General features: G+C 32.7%; 1 protein-coding gene across 3 annotated transcripts in view; it reads right to left on the bottom strand.

Annotated features, from left to right (window-relative positions):
- LOC106794051 (mucin-5AC) overlaps nt 1–19,724 on the bottom strand; it is a 239,442-nt gene that overhangs the window by 56,065 nt on the left and 163,653 nt on the right. For all 3 annotated transcript variants that reach the window (XM_014761450.1, XM_014761451.1, XM_014761453.1), the window contains exon 3: nt 4,282–4,394. The gene's annotated coding sequence lies outside the window, so the exon portion shown is untranslated. The remainder of the gene's footprint in view (nt 1–4,281; nt 4,395–19,724) is intronic.

The following is a 19,724-nucleotide window of genomic DNA, read 5'->3' on the forward strand; positions in this document are numbered from 1 at the left end:
AAGGAAGGCCGTGCTCTCGGCCGACACCCTTGGCACAACGTTTTCAAGACCGGAGGGTGCAAACTGGGAAAAGATGAGAACAAAAAAGTGAGAAGGTGTGAGAAAAAAAGAGAGAGAGATAGAAAAAGGGACAGGTCTATGCCATTCCGTCCTCAAAAAGCACACATAACACGCTTTGGAAAGAAAGCTGTGCGTGCGTGGGATAACAAACTTGCACTTTTCTTCAAACCACCTCTCCTTTCTTCTCTCTTCCCTTATCTTCCCTTCCCATCCCTTCCCATCCCTTCCCGTTAACAATTTCATTTTATTTGTATCTTCTTTATTCTTTCATCCCTTTGCTAATTTAGCCCGCGTTTATCCGTGTTCTCTTTTCAAAGTTGTGTTTACGAATTTTAATAATTAATAATTCGTAAAATAATTATATCGTGATATTTAAATGCATTATTGCAAATGACATTTTATCGAACGATAAGAAAATAAATATTGACATCGAAATATATAAATAATATAAACGTTTGATCAGAAAACAAAAAGAAAATGTTCAAGAATCCTCCTTTCACCGCAACGTTTTAATACAAGAAGTTTATCGAAGAATTCTCTCACTTCTTCGATAGAAATTGTCATGTCATAATGATGATAATAATAATAATAATAATAATACGTATAGTTCAGTTATCGAATCAAAGCCACAAACGCAGAACAATCGTGCAGGTTGATAAATTATCGATAGGTCGCTTTATCGAGCGATAAATGCGGCACGGGTCCGTTGTATAATCCGACTGTAATAGTAATCCTACGATTATTCCGATATTTGTGTTCTCACGATTACCATTAGACAGATCGCTCGCGACCTAATGACATAATCGAGATCCAAAGCCCACTGTCAATTTAATGCATTCCTATTAAATCCATAGTTGGTGGCTCTGCTACAGATCGGTCCCCGTCTACAACTACACGATCTCTATTATGTATTACATATATATGTGTCCTTATATACCATACTGAGAAGTATATATATACATACAAACACATGCCTATGCACGTATATGCATCCAAGTATTTATATATACACATACGTATAAACACGTACCTGTTCATGTATACTCATCCAAGTATATATATAAGTACAAAATACTATCAATAATCCTTGTTCAAGTTCGCGTGTTCATACGCACGCGCACATAAAAGACGAAATCGTGAGACATGATTCTTACCACGTTAAATAAAACCGGTTGGCGAAGGTAAAGGCAGACTATCTTATTGGAATTGCTAATTAGGTGCGTGCGGTATTACTGTAAATCGACGCTCAGACTATTACTGTTAAGAGAGTAACTCGTACACGAAATTCACTAAGCTAAGTCTCGTATTACTTTCTACCGAACGTCCCATTCTTTTTCTTTTTCTTTTTTTTCTTTTTTTTCTTCTTCTTCTTACCCTTTCTATTTTCTGTATTTCTCAACTCTCAGTCTGATAAATGAAAATATGTAAAACACTAATTAGAAAGTTTATCAAACGATTTGTATAATGTAGTTTCCTAGAAGTATTCGTACTCTTACTACTGTTAATTTAAACCAATCAATATTTTCTTCTATTACAATATTACCAAATTTTTTGTACACACAGAAACATAATTATTTTATGATTATTAAATTTATAAATTGATTTTTAATTTTATTATAAAAAAGGCCTCACTGGATATACTCAATCATTTTAACAAAAATATTAAAAGATGCAAAGGAAGATTAATCAAGTATTGTTTACAAAAAATAGTAATTGCATTGTCATTAAATCTTACGTAAGTGTAAATACACATTGCGAGATCAATCTTTTTATTCTTTCAATAAAATTATATTTCTGTAACAATAAAGTCTTTTGTCGTAATCAAATTTATATATATCAATTTGACAGTATTATTTTGTTTTTTTTTTCTAAAATTATCAAATAAAGTTTCTGCGTGTAAACGAAATTTCGAAGCTTCGCATTACAATCAAATATTAATTATTTTAAATAGACAGTGAGTAGAAGGGGAATAATACGAATAATACTCCTATGACTCTACATTGTATGCATTTACATATGAGCATCTTATACCTACTAATTAACGTACGTACACATAGATAACGATACTGTTAAATAGATATGTGATTGATGATCGGAAACAAGAGACATTGATTTTAACGTAAACAACATGGTAAAGGTAAAAGGAGCAGGCAAAGGGGCAGAGGGGCAGGGAGTGGGGAAGAGAATATAGCATAATTTCCTTCGCTTAGTATGCTCGCGAAACCTTGATACTCGAGTAGAGCCCATAAATCCAGGGTGTCGTCGATGCAATCAATTCACTTTAATCAGAAACGTCCAACCGAGTCGCGGACTCTTCTTATTAACGCAGCTGCAACCGAGAACGGTTGCATTAGATACAGTTCCTTGCAAAAGTATAAATACGATCGTTTAAATTCTAACGACTGAAACGAAAGTAAGAAAAAGAAAAAGAAAAAAAAGAACGAAAGATCATTTTTTATTTCACCACACACGATTAAATTAAAATAAAATGAAAATGTCAATCGAGTATCGTAGGATAATTTACGAAAGTTTATAACCGCATAAATTCGAATAATTTTTAATGAATCTGTGTGAGAGAATATAAAAAAAAATATTATCGCATTGTCCTAATAAAATCATTAATTTGGTGTTAAAAATGTTATTTGCGAAAAAGAAAGAAAAAAAGAAATTCATTGCCGCCATGTAACCCCGCCGGTCGCAAAAGTAATAAACAATACGAATTATACGTTCACGATTTAATCTTACTTAAGATAATATAAAGTAACTCTTCCTTTCTTTGTTTCGTTACCGAGTAAAAATGAGAGACTTTGAGTAGTAAATCAAATAAGATAAAAAGAAATATGACAAAGTTCTCGTTAATTATATCTCGGATATAAATTATTATCTACGATCACAACCTAGCTGCTCGTAGAATGGGCTTAAGTAAATTAATTAGGCGAACATTATAAGATCGTGAAAGAGGAAGAGTCATAAACAGTTTTATTTTTTTTTTTCCCTTGCTTTCTTTTAATTCACCTCAGTCCAACTTCTACCAGGGAACCAATGTACTCGCGTTTTGAAATATTTCTTGAATCATTTTCTTTTTTTTTTTTTTTCTTTTCTTTTTTTAACTAGAATATTATAATACTTCTGCGAGCACCTGTATATCCGTACGTATGTATGTATCTATGTATATGCACACATACATATTTACATGCATGCATGCATATGCGGACCGGGTCCGTGCACCATTAAAAGCAACGACCGGAATTATTTGCAAAGTGAGAAGACGGAAACGCTCGTTACTACTCGCGTTGAGAAACGTGTACACGTATAGAAACTCACGTGTGATTCTACTATTTATATTCTTTCTCTTCGATATATGTTTTTATGTATATGCGTGTGTGTGTGTGTGTGTGTTCACATATTACTGACTCTATCTCAATATACATAATAAGAACGAACGTTTTCGAATTATAAGGGTGAAACAGTATTTAAATAATTACATTGCCATGCATCTGCATTTGAAAACATTCGAAAAGATTGAAACTTTTCTTTCTTTTCTTTTCTTTTTTTTTTATCGGAAAAATTGAACGCAGAAAAAAAAGCAAACGAAGAACAAATTTTACCAATGATCATCGATTTTTAACCCCCCCCCGTTTTTCAATTGATCGATTCTCTCTACGAAACTTTTAATATTTTTTCGTTAAAGTCTCTGTTATATCCAATATTTTCTCGGACGAGAGTTTAAAAAATACGAGTTCCTATTTAAAAAAAAAAAAAAAATAAAATAAAATATAAAATAGCCTCGGTGTTTTTTTAGATAAATATTTTTAACCGATACTTCGAACCTTTTTTTTTTTTTTTTGTATATATAACACATAGAAGATAATAATATTATTATTACGAGACTTCATAAATGAATATATAAATGGAAAAAAAAATAATATATGGGAGATTATAGTTAACCGAGTAACGATATTATTATACGATAAAAGTATAATAATAATAATAATAATAATCGTGTTCCTATTTTCGCATAAGCGGACAGGTGTAAGGTATTCTCGCGTATCCGCGAAGCATGTCGTCGTCTAACGGTAAAGCGAAAATGCAGGAACGATTATACGGGCTGAGTACGAAAGAGTATTTTAAAAAAGGATAAAAAAATGAAAAAAAGAAGTGAAGTAAAAAGAAAAAGAAAAAATATATATATGAAAGGGTCTGTAAGCAAAAGAGTGGTACCTGGTGTGGCTGCAGGGTGTCGGGGATGGGCTGCGGGCTATTAGCCGGCCGTGCTTATGGGACGCATCAGCGCAACCTCCACCTCCAAGCCTTTCCAATTTTGTCTCTGCATTCTGTAAACAATACCAAATGATAATTACATTATTTATATTCCTAATTAACGAATACTTGTATTTATATACCAATTGAGGGGCGGGGGGAGAGGGGGGGCCAAATACAAATTCACATTCATTTTATGATTTATTATATGATATTTATATATTACAATTATCGTTTGACAAATCTTTTTATTTTAAACCCCACATTTATAGCATCATAGTTTTTAATACATAAGAAACTTTATAAATCTCATTTTAATTAGAAATATTGATCGATGGTTGGTTTTTTTTATTATTAGCGTATAGAAATGTTTCGAACGACAACGACCAAAAGGTGCACTTAAGATCTTCAAATTTATTTACCTGTAATAACAGAAGTTTCCTTATTATATTATATGCTCTTACGAATGTTAATAAGGGTTTCAAAAATATTTTCTTTCTTTTTTCTTTTTTTATAATTACACGCGAGTAGCAGATTTTAATTGGATTCGTAAAAAGAAATGTTCTCGTATGTAAAACTAATTTCGATATACGACATAGGTGATAGAACGAATAGTGTTGCATTTTGTAAAAGGGTGGAAAATAAAAGGGAAATAAAATAACTCAAAAACAAAAACGAAAAGAAAAAGAAAAAGAAAAAGATAGAAGGGAAAAAAAAGTAGAGAAAAGATAGAAAGAAGGAAAGAAGGATGTGTCCGTTGGGTGTTTGCACTAGAGCGCCGGTGTTGCATCAGTATGCGAACGGTGTGTCTGATTAAACGTCGATATGTTCCCTTCCTCACCCTATTTCGCTTTCCACCCTCCTCGTGTACACACAGAAAAGGGAATCACGAACGCGCAAAAGCACGCGCCTACCACCACCCTCGCGATCGTGTGCTACTAGAACACATAGTCGTAGAACTCGAGGGATTTGATCGACCGAATGGAAAAAAACCTTGAGGAATTATTTTTTATGTTTTCTATATAACCTTCTTACCTTCCTTATTTATTTTATTTTTTTTTAATTTTAATTTCTTTCTTTTTTATTTTTTCCTTCTCACTAGAAACGAAGAACCTTTATACCTTTTTCTTAATGCTTTGATTAATATTTATACTCGACTCTATTTGAAAAAAAAAAAAAGAAAATAAAAAAAATATCTAGGTAAATGACTTAATCGAGCGTTTTAAGATGATTCAACGAAATGAGTTCTTTCAGCTGGGCCAATTAAACTGAGTTCTTGAAAAAGAGAAAGAAATAGTAGAGTGAGTTTAGCTTTCGAATTATGCTCGAGTATACTTGAAAAATGCTCGAGATATGAGGGAGAGAGAGAGAGAGAGAGAGATAGAAATAAGTGCAAACGAAAGAAAAATTGTTTGTTATTCCTTTTATATATTTTTCTTTTTTTTTTTTTTTTCAAATCAACGATAATGAAATTTCAACGGGTAAAAATAATTGTTTTAAATTCGTTTAAAATGATTTAAGTAATATGCAGGTAATAATGTTTGATATCGTCTAGCGCAGGGATATTCAAATTGATTCAATTTTGTATTTAATAAATAATAATCCAGAAATATTTTTGTTATCGCCGTAAAATCATTTTTACCGATTAAAATTCGATACATCAAACATATGAAGTAGTATTTATAATCAAAGATTAAAACATTTTAAATTCATATTATTCAATTCGTAAATGATACTCGCGCGCGTTAAAATATTAAAATACATTTTTCTGTATATATTTATTGAAATATTTTGTGTTAAAATTGTATCCCCAAGAAAAAAAAAAACAACAATAACGTAGAATAATTTGAGAAATTATAATCTAGCGTACCAAATGATCAGTTTCAGAAAATATATTGTGACAATTGGAATATAAATCGATGAGAAATAAATTTGTTAAAAAAACAAAAAGAAATGGAAGACGACAGTTCGTAACGTGATCGGAGCTTATACCTCTCTTTAATTTCCCGATTATCAGTTTTTTCTTATCATCTTATTCTCGATAACACGGTACGCCCAACGATATTATCCGATTTTATTTCTTTTTGTTTGTGTTTTTTTCTCTGCTTCCGTTTATTTTTTTCCGTGTAAAACGCGAGCTCGACCGCGAATGCTTTTTAAGGGTCGGCGTCTATGGTGTGGTAGGTAGTACGTATAACACACATACATACACAAATACACATAGACGCGTATAGGAAGGAAGAAAGGAAGGAGGAAGGGCTGTCTGACGCTCTCATCGTTCGTAGGAAAAGTTTATATTGGATTTCATATTTAATGGAACGCACACTCTTGCCACTATCGCTACCACTACCACCACCATCACCAACTACCACCACCATCACCATCACTAGCACCACATTCGCTTTCCAGATAAATTATTTATGTTGAGACACGCTTCACCTCTGTTTCTTGCTTGCTAAAGGTGACGAAAAATGGAACTGCGAGAAAGTAGAGAAAAGTCCCCTTCCTTTTTATGAGAAATAAACGTGGAATGATAGAAATAACGTGACACAAAACAAAAAATAAATAAAACACGTTCAAATCGAACTTTTCGATTATATTATTTATGCACTTTAACATAAAAGATGAAGAGAAACAAAAAAAAAAAAAAAAAAAAAGAAAAGAACGAAAATCGAATAGGTACCTACCTGCGAAAAAGAAAAAATAAAACCAACCGACAGTGGGTTGTTCGTTAACGAGACAATAAAATAACGATGCGTTTAGGGTATTTCCCGATATTCATTCAACCTTAGTAAAATGTAATTAAACAACCTATGCAAATTCTATCCTCATTATGCAGATTTAAGGAGGGATAGAAATGAGTGGGACGATGGGAAAACTGTTATTAAATTTATCGTCTGAAGAGGACTGAGTGAGAGAGAGAGAGAAAGTACACTTTAACTGTACTACTATACGTTGTCTTTGGTGGAAAAGAGAAGAGAGAATGCGGTCGGAGGGGCTGAGAGGGTGGGTCTGTAGTAGATAAACCACAATTGTCGTTAAAACGGAAAGGAAGAAGGAAGGATTTCTCCTTGAGAAAAGGAAAAATCTCCTTTCTTAACGGGTTCGAGATACTCGAACGATGGTGCTTTTTAATTGGGCCACCATTCTCGAAAAAAACGAATAAGAGAGATCCGGATAAAAGTAGAAACACGAGAGAAAGAAAGAAAGAATGAAAAAAGAAAATAGAAAAGGATAAGAATAAACGAAAAAAAAAAGAAAAAAGGCTAAATAAATACAAGACGCTAGAGACGGGCATTCATCCTTTTTAATGGCTTCATTGAATCTTTAAGAGGGTAATAATTGATGACTCTTCATTGTCCCCCCTATCTTCTACTATCGAATAAGGGACTTATATCTCAGGGCTGAAAATTACCACCCTCTAAGTCTGATCTTATCGACGTTTTAGTATGATCGATCTTTTTTATGTACACTCGGACACGTGTTATTTGATATTAGGTTGCACGTAACGTTTTTAACGATTTATCGATATATATAGAATTGATTTTTGTCAATAAAAACAATATATATATGATGTATAAATTAATTTTAATTATAATTTATTATATTAATAAAAATTAATTATAATTAAATTTACGGACAAATTAATGGTCTCTTTTATTGTATATTATTTAAAATATATATATATATTTTTTTTTAAATATAAAAAATTCGAACAAAAGATCACTTTGTTAAAACGATTCTTTTCGTAGTTTTCCTCGACTTCTTTTCTCGGTTCTCGTGTCCTTTCAGTGACCTTTTTTCCACAGAAAGACCATAGAAAACGGTACGACAAAGTGCCCATGAAATCTCGTAGAAAGAGAAACGATTCGATAATTGGCAGAATAAATCACATTGCCGTGGTATAAGAGGAACACGAGAATAAGAGAGAAAAAGAAAGATAGAACGCGAATGAAAGAATGGAAAAAAAAAAAAAGAAAAGAAAAGTAAAAAGAAAGAAGGAAAGAGATATCCTTAGAGAGGGATTGAAGTAGGAAAAATCTGCTTAATTGCTCTCCGGTTGTTCAAAGGATAGCTTATGCCTGGGGTTAGGATCGTTCAACGAGTCAATTTTACTACAGTCCAAGTTACATAAATACATAAAACAACGAAGATTTGAATTTTTTATTCTTATCCCTAAGAATAATAAATCAAGAAAAACGTGTTATTAGAGGTAATAATTATTAAGTAACGTAATAGTTTTCTTCTACGTTTTTTAATGTACCGCGTCTCGAGTGATCATTCATTAATATATATAAATTAATAAATATTATTGCGTGATAATTTGTCGGTAAAGCCAATAAATAATTAAAAAAAAATATATTATTACAATAAAAATAATTATTGGATTAATCTTTTAATATAAAAACAAAATTACAAATTATTTTTTAATGAAAATTTTCACTAAATTTATACAATGGATGGATACGTTTTTATATTAATACCAAATATTAATACGTGACAATTTGACAATATACAACCAATTTAAAAATATATTATTATAATCATATAGAGACACTCCATTTTTTTATTCAATGAATAATATTCTCGAATTCGAAATGTGCACATTGAATTTTTCCTTGTACGATTCAGCATTTAACGAAACAACGACGATAATGACGACAATGACATGTCATTTTTGACGAACGAGCTTTGGACAACATCGCAGGCTTGTTTCTACAAGGAAAATTGCTATGCCCGCGTTCGTATATCGTACGCCGTGTGTTACCCAGACACACAACGGACTCTAAAGCACCAATTTGTCAAAGAGTGCACTCGACCGAGGAGGAGGCATCGATTAATTTAACGATTAAATTATGCCACCTTCCCCTGCTGGCATATATCCGTCGTCGATTTCCCAATTCGAGCAGAAAGCAAAAGAATTATCCTATGCTATTTTAAAAATGATTTTAACTATCCAAGATTAATAATTGGAACTCCTATAACGTAAACTGAAATAATCGGACGATGATCCAATCAATTCTTTCGAACAAAATTGCGATAATTAAATGAGAAATATGTTTGTTATTTTAAGTTACTTTTTTTTTCGTTTCTTTTTCTTAAACCAATAAAAGTTCACTGAGAGAAGAAAAGAAAATATAAGTCTAGTTCAATCTACAGTGGTTAACCTCGGGACTGTTTCTGAAGCGAACCGACCGGCCGCCATCAACAGAGAACTCAATCTACGGGCCATTACTCGTAACAGAGTCGCGTGTGGATACGAAAACGAAGTCTGTAAAAGCAGTTCAGTGATTTAATGTCTCAACTTATTCGTACACCTCGCGTTCGTAAACAGAATATCCCATTTCTTTTTCTTTTTTTCGATGGGATACGTTCGAATGCGTTTGCTCTCGATTCGAAGAAGAAAATCCGAACCGGGTGAGAAAGAAAAAGAAAGTCGACTATGTGTTCACTTTAAAATCCTCTGAAAATACATTTATTCTATCCTCTTTTATTTTCTCGTACATTTCGTATATTTCGTTTCCTCTTATAATAAAAATCGAATAAAAATCGGGGCAGTGAATAATTGAATAGAATATCAGTATTTTGTAATGTTTGGGAATACATTTATTTTCGTCGGTGTATTTATAACGATATTACAAATGTTATTTAATGTGAATTTTATATATTATTAGTGTAAGTTATTTGAGAGTGTTTATGGCCCAGAGAGAGAGAGAGAGAGAGAGAGAGATAAGTTTTTGATAAATTACAATTTATGGATACTGAAAATTATTTTCGTAAATAAGAAATCATTTCTTTCTGATATTTTCGGATTAATTCAAAACTCCTCCTTAAATCTTTAAAGTGGGCTGTAACCATCCTCAGACATGTTATACCAAAAAATAAATTTACAAAAGGCTTCACAATTATATTAATTATTACGTTTATAGATCAAACACAAATAAAATGATAAAATAAATCCGATTTACAATAGATTACGGTAAAAGAAATATAATAAATAAAAAGAAATCTAGAAAGAAAGAGAAGGGGGGAAGAAGTAAAAAAAATTGACAAGAAAATAAAAAGAAAAAGAATAGCAATGGTTAAAACGTTAATTAATCATATCCATAGTCAAGTAAGTAGATAGTTTTTAATTCGGGTAGATATAAGCCACGTTTAAACCGTGATATCGTTTAATCGTCGAAACGACTTTTCTCGCTAATTGGTACGCCATAGTAGTCGCCTTTGACGTTGAATACGAAAGTTACTATGTGTATATATATATATATATATATATATATATATATGTATATCCTTCTCTCTATCTCTTTCATTCTCAATCCATTCTCATTCTCTTTCTCTTCAATACTACTCGCACGTCGTTCGTTTGAACTCATTTACCTTGGTCCATCCATCGCTCTTTTAACTACGAAAGGGAAGACTTTGTGTGAATTTAACGACGATAACGAAACGAGGCTTCACCGATAGTAGTAGCTACCTGACTAATTGGTCTGACTACGAACGTATGCATAGAATGCGATCGTCGTTGGATCACTTTCGAGTAATACTAGAGTCGAAATAGAATGAGAAAAAAAAAAAAAAATATATATATATATATATATATATATAGAGAGAGAGAGAGAGAGAGAGAAAGAGAATTCTTTTTCACTTTTCTTCTTTTCATTTTTCCTTTTTTTTTTTTTTTAATCATCGTCTTACACGAATTGTCTCGTTTAAAAATGACAACTATAAAGTGAATTGCTCAACTATACGCAAAAAAAGAATCTACATAACTGTGCATCTTAAAATGTTTCATTTATATTTTTAGTTTCTTTTTTTTCTTTTTCACGCGTATTTCAGGACACGATCGCATTGATGATGTCGGACACGCTTCAAATCGATGCTTTTTAATAAACATTCAAAATTCACAACCAAAAAGTAATCCCTCGGAACCGCAAAATCTGTATACCCGTTAGTAACACGTTGTATAAATTATTTTTTCTTTTTTTTCTTTTTTTTTTTTTTACGTGGGAGATAAATAACTGATGACTCGTGCAACGGAAACACGCGTTTTACATTGTTGTTTTTGATTGTTTTTATTTTTAATTTTTAATTTTAATAAAAACCGAACGTTTATCGACGAAACGATAGGGGGAGGAGAGGGCTTTATATTACTTTTTTTTTTTTTTTATTCTTCTTTCTTTTTTGGTTGTTTTTAATTGTTGGGATCTCTGTCGAGAGTTGGCTTTCGTAGTAGCCAACGATGAATCATAATTAACCACTTTCGAAGGCATGCATCGATAGGATGCATCATGCACCGAGTGCAACACAACGGCCATTAAGCGTGACGATCCGTCAGCGATTTTACGTCCTGCTAATAACGTGTAATGTCGAATTAACACGACGGCCACATTTATTCGTTCGTTCGTTCATTCTCTCTCTCTTTCTCTCTCTCTCTCTCTCTCTCTCACACTCATTCATTCTAACTCTCCCACTTGCTATACTCCTCCTCCTCCTCTTCCTCTCTTTTCCCTCTTCCCCCTTTTGTCCGCCCTCGCCCTCCACCACCTTTCCCTTCCTTTCGTTATATGTCGCGTTCGCGAAACGAACGTACGGTTCCCACCGATATATAGGCCGAACACATTGCATTAATGTTAAATACGTTTTCGGTGCGATCGTATATCAAAATGGCTGACGTAGCGACCACGATGCAGCCAATCCATGCCAGAAATAACCACGAATTAAAATCGCATTGGCCTACCTGTCTGCTGATCAAAGATGACAACACTCTATTCCCCGATATCTATATCATTGATGATTATTTCCGATTTCACAAACTAAAATGCGATACGATATACGTTGAAAATAAATGACGCTTAATGGGGAAAAAAAAGAAAAGATAAATTAGATTTCACATTTCGTATTAATAAATTCTACGATTTAGTTTTTTTAAAAAAAAAAAAAAAAAGAGAGAGAGAGAGAAGGAGTTAAAAAAAGCTACTCGATTAACAAATCTCTAATCATTTAACAAAACAGTTTGATATACATTTAAAACCCCGCATGAATTTAATGAGCCGATAATCTCGACCTCATGAAAAGAGTTGCTGTTTTATCGCGGAGAGTCAAAACGATAAACCGTGACGACACGAAAAAGATGACAAAGAAACGTGTTTCCACGCGCGAGAGAGCCCCCAACATATTAATGCTACATGAATGCGTGGCCGTTGATGCGTTGAGAATAGAACTTTAAGTACGAGGCCGAGTGACGTCATTCACGTTCTCGCATATACCTATATACATATACGTATATTATAATACGCACGTACGTACGTACATATGTATGTATGTATGTATTTATGTGACTATACATATACTCTTTTAAACACCTCTCCGTTACTTTGGAATGTTTCACGCCTACGAATGTCGTAAGAATTGGTCAAACTGAATGTATACTTTAAGTTCGTATTATTCGCATTATCGAGACGGTTTCCACGTAATAATCGATCTATAACTTTACCTATTAGAGATTGTTAAAATTAAAATGTTATGTTAATTTGATTTTTTAAATTTTTCCATTGATATTTAAAACAATATCTATTATAATGTTACCAATGGCAATCAAATTCCTTTATAAATAATAACCAAAAATTAAATATATATATTATGTGCATACATACAAAAAAAAATCAATAATAAAAACTGAACGATCGTATAAATCGAGTCGAGTGAATAAATATTTTTGGTAAAAGCAACGGAATCTTTAAAATACAATGGTGTACAATGACATCGTAAAAGAGTCATTATCGTAAAAAGAGTTATAAAGAGGAAGTGGTGTGTAAAAAAAAAAAAATGCAAGGAAAGAGAGAAAGAGAAAGAATGGGAAGGAGAAGGGGAGGAGAGGGGTTCAAAATGGAGGATTACGAGTGAGAAATCTCGCGGTTAACTTTTATGGTGCAATTAACGTATTTATACGATACCCAACGAATCAGAAATGTTTTAACTGCTCCCTTTTTTCTTGCTCTTCCTCTTTTCTATCTTTTTCCCCACACCGTCTTTATTTCTCTCTCTCTCTTTCTCTCTCTTTCTCTATCTTGTTCTCGAATCGGTCCACGAGGAACTTTGAAGTAACGCCACAGCAGCACGCTTTTATCCACAAACTTCTCTTAATGGCTGATCAACAAGAAACCCAAAGTTCCATCTGGGTGGAAACTTTTTAATTAAAGAAAAAGAAACGACGGGGTTGAATATCTTTCGAAGGATCTCTCTCTCTTTCTCTTTTTCTCTTTCTCTTTCTTTTTCTATCTTTTAAAATGACGTTCCGATTGCAAGCCCACAACGATTCGCTTCTATCTTTTAAATTTTTCATACATCTTCGTCCGAGTTTCTACTCGAGTTAAAAACTTTACGTCTAATTATGACGAAACTTGATTATCCTCAACTGAACTCAAATTCAGATTCGAGTTTCTCGTTTAAAAAAAAAAAAAAAAAGAGGAAAAAAGTATGAAAATTGAGAGAAAGAGAAAGAGGAATACTAAACGGCAACGAAAGAAAAACAATTTCACTTCTTTTTTTTTGTGTGGAAACATTGCGGAAAAACCGAGATGGGAAGGGGAATAAACAGGTTCGTTGATCTAAAATTTTCTTTTTCGAGAATAGAACGATGATATCGAAGGGAAAGAAAAGGAGAACTATAGTCGTTGGTAAGAAGATAATCCACAAGTGGACTCTCCCGAGAATAAGTAAACGATCTTCTTTCTAAAACAGTTCAGCTTCTATCTTCATGTTTCTATCGCAAACACGCACATACAAACAACACTGACGACAACAAACTCAAAGAAGAAGAAGAAGAAGCGTCGACGACAACGACGACGACGCGACGATCTCGTATTTCTCGAGTGATAAGTGATAACGAATAAAGAATAATCGTTTTCGAGTAGATTGTATTTATCGTCGTGTGTTGTGTTATGTTAATATGACGCCGCCAACAACGATGTATAATTTTGTAAACGAACCCGATGTTCGCAGATCGACCAAACAAATTCATTATAATTTCGCTTTTAGACATTATTTTTCTTATTTTTTTTCTGTTGGTTTTAACGTGAAAGATATTTCATTGATGTTTGATTCTTTAGATTTAAAAAAAAAGAACATTTTATTAATCTTTTTTATCTATATATATATATATATATTCTTCTTTCTACTAACCACATAAGCAATAATAAAAGTGTCCCGCGTATTGAAAGTTTATTATCTAACTCTCACAGCTAAACTACTTTCGTAAAAAAAGATGAAACATAAAAAAGAAAATACATAAGAATTTCATGCATACATGGCCTATATCTTTAGAATACATACACTGGCGATAAAACATAGCGATATGCAAATGGGATCGAAAGGAAAATCGAAGATATCAGTAGGTTATAACGTATAGTGAGAAAGATAGTAAAGGTATATATATGAATAAAGGTACGTTGTGTATGTATATACGTATGCAAAATTTACATGAGTATGAGAGAACGTACACGCTCTGGGCGTTCACGGATCGTCGAGGCGAATTATTCCGCCTGCACGGCCATTCGTTATAATACAGCTTGCGTATTATATTCGCGCTCGGTTCGTCCTAACGCCATTAATGGGTTCTGTAAGGTCTTCTTCCCGCCACTACTACCACCATTAATACTACTACTACTACTACTACTACTACTACTACTATTATATCCTTCACCTGCACCATCACCATCACCACCACCAATACTAACATTCATTACTACTACTACTACTATTACTACTACTACTACTACTACAAGAAAACGTTCACCCTTCCCGCGTTTCCTCTCTTTACCTAGTACCGTGAAATCGATCGACTAGCAGAGCCTAATGGCGCCATCCCGTATAGCGAAACGTGGAAAATAGTAGAAGCATGAGAGAGAGAGAGAGAGAGAGAGATAGAAAAGAGGAAGACGATGAAAAGTCGACGAAACTTCTTGAAAGTGCATACCTTTACGAGCATGGTTTCCTATCGTAGAATAATCGATAATGTATCAAAATGTTGGATAATGGTTTTAGTGAATCTATTTGTGATCCGGCTATCGAGACAACTATTCGAAGCGAAGTCGAAATCGAAGTCGAAGTGAAGTGAAGTTTTCCAAATAAAGCAATGAATAACGTACGAATAAATATTTATCAATGTGTTCGGGTTGGTTTCAAAGATACCGTCGTCGTATGTGTATCGACGAGAAAGAAGAAGAATTTTACAAATATGATTTATAATGACGTTGGTTGGTAGAGAAAAATCAACAAAATTGAATATAAAATGTTATCGAGGGAAGAGAAGAAGAAAAAAAAAAAAAAACAAAAGTCATTGAAAAGAAATGGAAAAAATACATGATTATCCGTTTGGCGTACAAAAATATTCATTGATTATGCATATTTCGTAAAAGACGAAAAGAAATGGCAACTTGTTGTATTGAATTAACGATCGATGTTGAGTTTTAATTCGTATCGTTAAAGCGTACACACATATATATATGCATTCGTGTTTGTACATTGACCACCCAGTTAAATATTTCGATTGGTGCTTGATTTCGAATGCGAACAAAGTGAACTAACAACGGGGACGATAAAAATGCAATTTTAAACGCTTTATAGTTCGCGATTATATAGAACAAAATTGTATAATTAACAATATATATAATGAATAAATATTAATATTAAAATAGAAATATACAATATAATAACGAATTAATATATATAATTTGAGAAAAATATGAGAAAACTTCAAATTCTTTTACAATTGAATTTTCTTTATCGCTTGAGAGATTTAAAAGAAGGTATTTGTTTGTAATAATAATAGTAATAGCATAAGTAGTAAAATAAGACAAATATCTAATAGAGAGCTTAAATAGAACACTTCGACGAGCTTTGAAAGCTTTCGGATTAACTCGAGTCTCGGGTAACAATAATCTCATGTATGTTACGGGCTTCACCTGTTAAGAGAGAAAGAAAAAAAGAAAGATATAAAGAAAGAAAAAAAGAGAGAGAGAAGAAAGGGAAGTTGACGTACAGAATGACTACGACGACTATAGTAGCACTAACGTCGTCGTAAACGTATTATTCAGGGCGTCGTTAGTTTCTCATGCAACCAGGCAAGCAAGCAAGCAACCAAGCAAGCAAGCAAGCAGGCAGGTACAACGCAGGTAGTAAATGTGAGCTGTTCGTGAATAGATCCGTACCATGTGCCAGTAATACCGCCTATAATAATTCACGACATTTTACTCCGCGGTGAAACAAATTTTCTTACAAAGTAAAGATACGTACAATAGAAAGAAAGAAAGAGAAAGAGAAAGAGAGAGAGAAAGTAAAAGTACAAAAAATAAGATTTGCATAATGTATAATATATATATGCATGTAAATGGAATACGATTAATGAAGAAAATAATATTCACAAAGAATAAATTCGACTTAGTAATAGTTCTATTTAATTCGTCAGTATTCTCTCTTAATATATTATTTTGTTAAATTAGAAAATTATCGTCGCCATAAGTATAATAACAAAACAAAACAAAAAGAAAAAGAAAATGTCGTAATTTCTAATAAATTCTAAAAGAACGTTATAATATTATCTCTGGAATAACGTAAAGGTCTTTTATTAAAAAATCACAGGGATTCTTGTTGAGTTAGTAAAAAAGAAAAAGTTTGTATTTCCGTGATCGTTTCGTAAAGGAAAAGAAAGAGAGGAAAAAAAAAATGAGAAAAAGAGAGAGAGAGAGAGAGAGAAAGAGAAAAAGAATAAGGGGGAAAAAGGAGAGAAACGGACAAACGACGGTTAATAACTGGCACGTCCGTGTAAACTGCGAAAAGAGGGTAAGGAGGAAATAAAGTTGAGAAGGATACTCGCCTTGGCGGAACGTAAAGGAAGATTGGATTGGTTCCGCTGTTCCAATAGAGCCTGGAATCTCTATCTCTATCTCTATCTCTCTTTTTCTTTCTCATTACTCTTCTCTCTTCACTCTTCGCATTTCACATCGGCTCTCATACGCTGCTTCTCACTAACACAAACACAAACATACATATACATATATATCCGCATTCACTCCCTCCCTCTTTTTCTCTCATAAACACACATATATACATAGGACACACACATATATACACTCGCAGCAAACACACAAAATATACAAACTTACAAATATATACACCGTACGTACACGTATATGCATTCGAAAACATATAAGAACACATTTACGTAGTAGTATATGCATATACAAACGTATACGAGCGTATAAGTATTATATATCATATATATATAACATATACGTATAGATGCAATGCAATGCAAGGGAAACGTGTGCAAAAGGCGACCTCGGAGGAAGGAATATTCTCTTTTGAAAATTAAGAAACACCTCGTCGAGGCACTTCGAGACGCTCGTTAGGCTCCTTTTTTAGATCTCCGTTCTCCCACGACGAGATTCATTCTCGGCACGATCTCTTTTTCTCTCTTTATCCTTTTCGTTTCTTTAGTTTCTTTTACCGAACTGTAATATCTTTTGATTTTTCAATAACTCTCCCAAGGATTCTCTTGTTCGTTGCTTTTAATGTCAAGAACGACTTTTACGAACATTCTCCTTTCTTCTATTACTTTTTTTTATTTTGTCTTATTGCTTATTTTCTATATATATATATATGTAAGTAATGTACTTTCTCTTGGATTTAGATTAGAATGATTTGTCTCGTTGCATCACGTACAACGTTTTCTTTATCCGCTAATTTTTTTTCTTCTTTTTTTTGAATCTTAAAACCTTCTTTCAAATATAGTTAATATCGATATTTTTCGATAAAAATTTTACAGAAACGTAATTAATAATGAACATACGATATATATTTCTGATAATTTCAAATAGATTTCAATGAAAAAGTTTCTAATTAAAATCAATAATAAAATCTTACTTATAATGAAAGATAATTAATTGAAGAAAGTATTGTAGTTTTAAGGAAGGAATCGATTGTTTCGATATCAAGTATCATTATTATCGACGTTTCAATAAACGAACTCTGATATTTGTTAACAGCGTTCGTTCCGAAGTCAATCTTCGATGAACCAAACAGCATGTAGAAATGGGTAAGAGGAAAGTGGATGGGAGGTCATCATCTAAATTACCGATACATGTTGCAGAGTTCGTTGGTAATATCATGATAGCCAAATAATATCGATGTATCGATGATCTAAAAGCCAAAATATTTCCTCAAATACGGTGACACGAAGCAACTTTAATGATCAAACTTTCTCTTCCCTTCGCTGTGGAAACGTTTCAGGAGTTACGACTTTCTCTCATCCATAAATGTATGTAAATATACGTATATAAAATATATATATATATTTATGGAAACATAGATTATACGAATAGTATATATACTAAAATATTATTCTCTACTTCTTTTTATATACTTGTATAAAAATATATAAACATAATATATAAGATGTAATTTGTTTGAAAAAATGTGGCTCACCTAGTAACACACATACATCTATATATATATATAATACTTAAATAAAAATAAACGTAATTATATAGTTATACAAAAGATGAATAACAAAAAATTAAGATAAATGAAAAGAAAATTTCTTTCGCATTTCCTTTAAGTAAAGATATTCAAGTTTATATCAAATATTTTCTTATACTCGTGGAATAATATGAGAAACCTTTTTGATATAATATACTAGAAAGAAGAAAAAGATGGGAAAAACAAAATGGGATGGAAAGAAACATCTACGTATCATATCGCGTGTTACGTTTTATATAACACACAATAACATTTTAACGAGCGTTGAATCCTCTCTCTCTCTCTCTTTCTCTCTCTTGTTGAAAATCCTAAAGAGAAGAAGTAGCTCTGACATAAACTATGTATGCATGCAAGTATATATTTCGTTAAAAGATCTCCTTTTTTCTCCCTCACTCTGTCTTTTTCTCGAAGTAACAAGTAATAGTAGTAGTAGTAGTAGTAGTAGCAATAGTAATAGTATCACAAATAAAATAGAGAAACGTCGCGACAACTCGTACCAAAACTTGTACGTCGTTGTGTTTTCGTCAGTCGCGAATACGGAAAGGCATTTTCGATGTTTCTCCGCACGTAATTCGGCCATTGTAAAAACCGAACGAACGGGAATAAAACGTAACGGGTAAAATATAGTAAAGGAGGGTGAGGATGAGGGTGAGGGTGAAGGTGAGGGTGGTGGTAGTCGTGGTGCTGATAGTGGTCGAGTGAACAGGGTAGATGTATATGCAATTTTCCTACATTCAACGTTGCCAGTGCGAAAACGCGTATGATTTTAGTAAAACCAACCGACGTTTATCGAATGAAACAACGCGATAACAATAAACTCGTCTCGCGTGTTTATTAATTGACTTTTGTTATCAACTACTACT

The sequence above is a fragment of the Polistes canadensis genome, unplaced genomic scaffold, assembly GCF_001313835.1.
Source record: "Polistes canadensis isolate GaletaPanama2010 unplaced genomic scaffold, ASM131383v1 scaffold_22, whole genome shotgun sequence".
Lineage (NCBI taxonomy): Eukaryota > Metazoa > Arthropoda > Insecta > Hymenoptera > Vespidae > Polistes > Polistes canadensis.